The 6,281-nt window shown below is 42.8% G+C and overlaps 1 pseudogene; it reads right to left on the bottom strand.

The window, feature by feature from the left end:
- Positions 1-285: 285 nt before the first annotated feature.
- LOC116553677 lies at positions 286-2,520 on the bottom strand (annotated as a pseudogene).
- Positions 2,521-6,281: the final 3,761 nt, after the last annotated feature.

Below are 6,281 nucleotides of genomic sequence, written 5' to 3' on the forward strand. Positions count from 1 at the left end.
GCTTCTCATTTTATTGCATTGAGTTGATCTTCAATCTCTGATATACTTTCTTCTGCTTGATCGATTTGGCTATTAAAACTTGTGTATGCTTCGCGAAGTTCTTGTGCTGTGTTTTTCAGCTTCATCAAGTCATTTATGTTCTTCTTTAAGCTGGTTATTCTAGTTAGCATTTTGTCTAACCTTTTTTTCAAGGTTCCTAGTTTCTTTGCATTGGGTTAGAACATGTTCTTTTAGCTCAGAGGAGTTTGTTGTTATCTACCTTCTGAAGCCTGCTTCCATCAATTCATCAAATTCATTCTCCATCCAGTTTTGTTCCCTTGTTGGTGAGGAGTTGTGATCCCTTGGAGGAGGAGAGGCGTTGTGGTTTTTGCTGATTTCATACTTTTTGTACTCGTTTCTTCCCATCTTCATGGATTTGTCTACATTTTGTCTTTAAAGTTGTTGACTTTTGGATGGGGTCTCTGAGTGGACATCCTTTCTGTTGATGTTGAAGCTATTTCTTTCTGTTTTTTTAGTTTTTCTTCTAAGAGGCCCCTCTGTTACAGGACTGCCGGAGGTCCACTCCAGATCTTGCTTGCCTTGGAATCACCTGCAGGGGCTGCAGGAAAGCTGTATGCTCCTTCCTCTGGTAGCTTCCTCCCAGAAGGATGCCCACCAGATGTCAGCCAGAGCTCTCCTGTATGGGGTTTCTCTTTGGATATACAGGGGTCAGGGAGCCACTTGAGGAAGCAGTCTGTCCCTTATCAGAACTTAAGTGCTGTGCTGGAAGCTCCATCACTCCCTTCAGAGTTGCTGGGCAGGACGTTTAGGTCTGCTGCAGTGGAACTCACAACCGTCCCTTTTCCCAAGTGCTCTTTCCCAGGAAGGTGGGCTTTATTCATAAGTCCCAGACATGGTGCTGCCTTTTTTTTTTTCCAGTGGAAAATAACTTTTATTGAGACCCCACCAGCTGCAGAATCTGTTCCTGGCATTAAGTTTTTTCTTCCTTTTCAATTCATTCTTTCTTGAATGGTCCATGAGTGCTTTCTTCTCCTCCATGGTCTGGAAGCAGCCATGGCCAACCTTGGAGGTGGTGTCAATGAACTTAAGGTCAATCTTTTCCAGAGCCTGCTGCTTGGTCTGCACCAGCAAGGACTTGTGGAGGGTAAGCACTTGCTTCTTGGTTCCCACCACACAGTCTTTCAGCATGTCAAAGTCATTGGTCACTTCACCACAATGGACAAAGCCACCCAGAGGGTTGATGCTCTTGTCAGACAGGCCATAGTTGGTGGAGGCATTGTTCTTGATCACCTTGCCATCCTTGATAAGGTAGCACTGGCTTATCTTATAGATCTTGTTGATCTCAGTGTGGTGATGGTAGTTTTTCTGCCAGCACATGCCACAGAGAAGGCCACATGGGCAGGATGCCATGCCCCAATACGGGCCACCTTGAGCAGGCCTCAGTTGGTCTTGTGCGGCAACTTTTTAGTGTACCAATGACTGGTGACCCCTTTATAGCCTTTGCCCTTGGTCACCCCGATGATGTTGATCATCTCATCCTGCCCAAACACATGGTTCACGGGTACCTGCTGCTCCAGTCTTTTGCAGGCCCAGTCCAGCTTCTCAACCACGGTGCCTCTGTTCACCTGGATCTCCATCAGGTGGGCTTTCTTCTGATGCAGAGGAAGCAGGCGCATCTGTTCATGTGGGCAATTGTTCATGCTGTTGAAGTCCTTCTTCAGCTGCTTCTTGCCATCCTCATCCTGCCATTTCTTGCACTACTTGGTGAAGGCCTTCTTCTTAGAATTATGTCAGTTCTTATAGAAACGCCTCTGGCACTCATCGCTGATGTACTCAGCGAAGATGGTCTTAAAGATCCAGAGGCCTCGAGGAGTTTCCACGTGGCCCACAATCCCAAAACTACCATGGGTGGAGTCTCCACAATGGTCACAGCCTCTACCACCTCCTTCTGGTTCACCTTGGATCCTGGCCTGTGGACTTCCTGCACGATATGGGTCATGCCAGCCTTGTATCCCAGGAAGGCTGTGAGGTGGACCGGCTTGGAAGGATCATTCTTGGGGAAGCTCTTCACCTTCCCATGAAACCTGCTGCTGCACTTCCGAGGCAGGAAGCTGAAGGACCCATGCCTGGGAGTGGAGAACTTTCTGTGAGACATCATGCCACCAGTCCAGCCTGTAGAGACGATGCTGCCTTTTTTCAGAAATGCCCTGCCAAGCAAGGAGGGAGTCTAGTCACAGTCTGCCTGCAGAGGTGTTGCTGAGCTGCCGCTGGCTCCACCCAGCTTCTGCGTAAACGTCCTTGGAATTTTCTTCACACAGGTAAGGTTAGAACTGCCTCAGTAATGGCTCCCCACTGAGCTAGAATATCCTGGGTTGAGCTCAAACCGCTGCACTGGCTGTGAAACTCTCTAGCCAGTGGGTTTCAGTTTGCCGGTCTTTGTCGGGGTGGGACTCGCTGAGCCAGATCACTTGGCTCCCTGCCTTCAGCTCCCTTTTTCTCAGGGGAATGGGCAGCTCTGTCTTGCAGGTGTTCCAGGCACCAGTTAAAACGGCCACCCAGATTTGTGCTGGAAACCTGCGGTGCTTGGCGGCGGGGCGGGAATCTCCTGGTCTGTGGGCTGTAAAGTCAGTGGTAGCAGTGAAGTATCTGAACCAGAGTGACGGAGTGGCTGAAAAGTCCCTGATGGCCTCCACTGTGTTGGAGGGGGGCCTCTGGCCTGTTGCACTGCCCAAGTGAGGCGGTGCCCCACCCTGGCTTGGTTTTCCTTCCTTGGGCTACATCCCTTTGTCATGATTTTTAATGGATTCATACCATCTCCAGAAAAATGTTGCAAATGTTTAGCAGAATGTATCCTGCTTCTTTTCAAATCTCCAGCCTTGTGTCTTTGCAGACTCATCTTTCTTTCTCTCTCTATTCATACTCTGGTCCAGCTGAGGTAGGAGATAAGCAGGACTTGTTTTCCCACCCTGCTAATTCAAACAATATATAGCAGAGAAACTGCCCAAAATCAGCTAGGACCAAGATGACGACAAAAGCGATCTCTAGTTGACCTACTTGCTCATTTACTCTAATTATAGTGCATTTGCATAAGACATTCTCACCAGTGCTGTGACAGTTTGCAGATGATGCCATGGCAACAACCAGAAAGTTACCTAATATGGTTCTGGGAACTTCCCACTCCTTTTCTGGAAGTTTGTGAATAACCCACTCCTTCATGAGTATATAACTGGAAATAGGTGTAATATAGTTAGCCAACAATCCAGGAGTGTTCCTCTGCTCTATTCTGCCTATGTGGTCTCCCTGCTCTGTCTATGGTGCAACCGTTTTGCTGTATGCTGTTGCTCAAATAAACTTGCATCCCTTCACTGTTGGCTGGCTCTTGAAACCTTTCCTGAGTGAAGCTGAAAACCCTCCTGAGCAGAGCAGAACATTTTAGGGTTCGCCTGCATCACAACCCCTCTGAGTATGCTGTTTTATGTTTCTGCAGTTGTGCCCCTACATGTCCTCCTGCTTGTGTGTTATTTTTAACCCCTATATAAGCATCAGTCCCTTTGAGAAATGTTTGCTTGACATCTTTCAGTAAAATTATTCTCTTCCTGTTTATGCTCTGAAGATTTTGCTACTTAATACTAGTGCGTTACAAATTACAGTGATCATATATATTTTATTAGACTATCGAACTGTGAAGTCAGGGACTTAGTTTTATTCTTTTTGAAACTTCAGTGCCACAGTCCCTGGCAAGTAGTACAAAATAATTTCCCCCCAACATTTTAATATGAAGATATGCAAATGTAAAAAAGACAAATTGATACAGTTAATACATCTGCACAAAACTGATACCCTTAGCACAGTAACCACGCCCTACATTTAATGTTTTATATTTTCTATTATTTGCTTAGGTGATATTATCATCTATAAATATGCAGCAATCAATCATATACAGATTGATATATATATCATATATCTATAGATGTTTATAGATTGCCATAAAAGACATCTATCTTTATATATATACACATAATTTTTATTGGAATTATAATAAATAAGCAGCATATATTATTATGCTTTACCTGTAAATACTTCGGTATTTCCTAAACATACTTTTCTCTACAAGCCACAATGTTACAATGATACCTAACAAAATTAATATAATTTCCTATCACCTAACTTCTAGTTCATAATTAAATTTGCCCCAATTGCCCCACAAATAACTTTAAGCTTTTAAAAAATACCAGCTTATTACTAAATTTTTGATCAAATAAATGAATCTGGAATTTCAGTCTTGGCACAGTTTGTTTTTTTAAAGAAGAAATATGGAATGCATATTTGATATTTGAAATTCTGTTTTCTGAAATGTCAGATTAAAGCTGATAGTTATGAAAATTGGCATGAAGGATGGAAGATTTAGACTGTAATTGAAAAAACTTAATTAAATCAAAGCAATATAGTTGGATTGGCATTACTGAGGCAATAGGAAAGCTTGTGAAAGCAGCCCCATTATAACAGAATGGCATGAATCAATCCTGGTAGGCATCTGTTGCTGTTGTGAAGACATAAAGACAGTGGAAGTCATTGCTTACACACGTTTTTTTAGCTAAGCCATTCTTATTTAGTGTGTATCATAACATTTCCAGGTTGTATATAAATTGTGGCAGCACATGCAAACTCTCAGGTCATTTTTTACCAATAGCTCACCTATAATTGCTTACTACAGTTCTACATTCTAGATCATTGCCATGTCCCGATGACTGAAGGAAAAACTGTTAAGAAATCCATGCATAAAGTGCTGTGCAGTTTTTAAGGGAAGCTCCAGCCTTGTGCCCAGAATTTTCCATTCCGGCCTCTCCATAGCCTTTGTTATCATCAGCAGATGCTCTTTGTGAATCTTCCTTTGTTATTTTTCCTGCTGCTCTGATTCAAGGTGGAATTTGCCATCACATGGTAACTATACTAGAGGAAAGTACCTCATTTGCAATATTTTCCTTGAACACCAAGACAGAATAAGCGAAAATCAGAACAATATATTGCCAAAGAGCTGTAGAGAAACTGCATGATTTAAAAATAAAACAGTTCAAAATGTGGAAGCATTAACCTTAGCTGATGACTATAGAAAAGTTCCTTTCCTTCACTCAGTTTCCTTGTTTATGAAATATAAATAAAACACTAGTATCTCCCCGAATGATTACAAGGAAGAAATCAGATGAGGCCTTTCTCTGAGAATTCAGTGAACTGCAGACAGCTTATAATAGATATCCAAAAATTATCAGTTGAATTCTAGGGACTTATAGTCTTTTACATCTGATTTATTATAGTCCTGAGGGATGAAAAGGAGTCTAGATTGTTGCCTTTAAAAATATTTACATGAGGCCGGGCGCGGTGGCTCACGCCTGTAATCCCAGCACTTTGGGAGGCCGAGGCGGGTGGATCACGAGGTCAAGAGATCGAGACCATCCTGGTCAACATGGTGAAACCCCGTCTCTACTACAAATACAAAAAATTAGCTGGGCATGGTGGCGCGTGCCTGTAATCCCACCTACTCAGGAGGCTGAGGCAGGAGAATTGCCTGAGCCCAGGAAGCGGAGGTTGCGGTGAGCCGAGATCGCGCCATTGCACTCCAGCCTGGGTAACAAGAGCGAAACTCTGTCTCAAAAAAAAAAAAATATATATTTACATGAATCAAGCTAAACAGCATTAGCAATTTTATTCTGGAAACTTTTTAAACAGTTGATGACATTTTTCCATGTCTTTTCCTGAACCCTGGGCCTTGAGTATTCTAAAGTATCAGATATTTGTTTTATGTTTTAGCTGTCAGGAGGATTGCTCTCACAGCAAATCCATCTGTTTCAAATCAAAGCACGTTCTTGAAGCTTTGGGACAGAGGGACTGTAGCACTGGTTTTATTTTTAGTTTGTTTGCCCAAATCTCTATTGAGAAGACCCCATAGGTAGTATTTCCTTGGATGCTTTTACAGAATGCAGGCTGTTTGTTCATTCCTATAATGGATTTGTTGCTCACTGCTGTCTGCTAAGAACAGCATCAGAGGGAAAACCTTTATGCACCATTCTTCATCCTAAACCTGAATAAAACCCAATCTTACTGATGCAACACACACAATTAATAGCTTTCTGTAGGAAGACAATTGGGATCAGGGCCACTGGAGAAATCCAAGAAAAAGAGAACACAGACCTCGCCCTCAAGATGTTTACAGTTGGGTAGGAAGGGTTAGATCAATAAACAGATGTAAAATGTCAACTATTGTGAAGTACTATGTATAAAAAGAG

This window comes from Sapajus apella, unplaced genomic scaffold (genome assembly GCF_009761245.1).
Source record: "Sapajus apella isolate SASKATOON/1434 unplaced genomic scaffold, GSC_monkey_1.0 scaffold1, whole genome shotgun sequence".
Taxonomy (NCBI): Eukaryota; Metazoa; Chordata; class Mammalia; order Primates; family Cebidae; genus Sapajus; species Sapajus apella.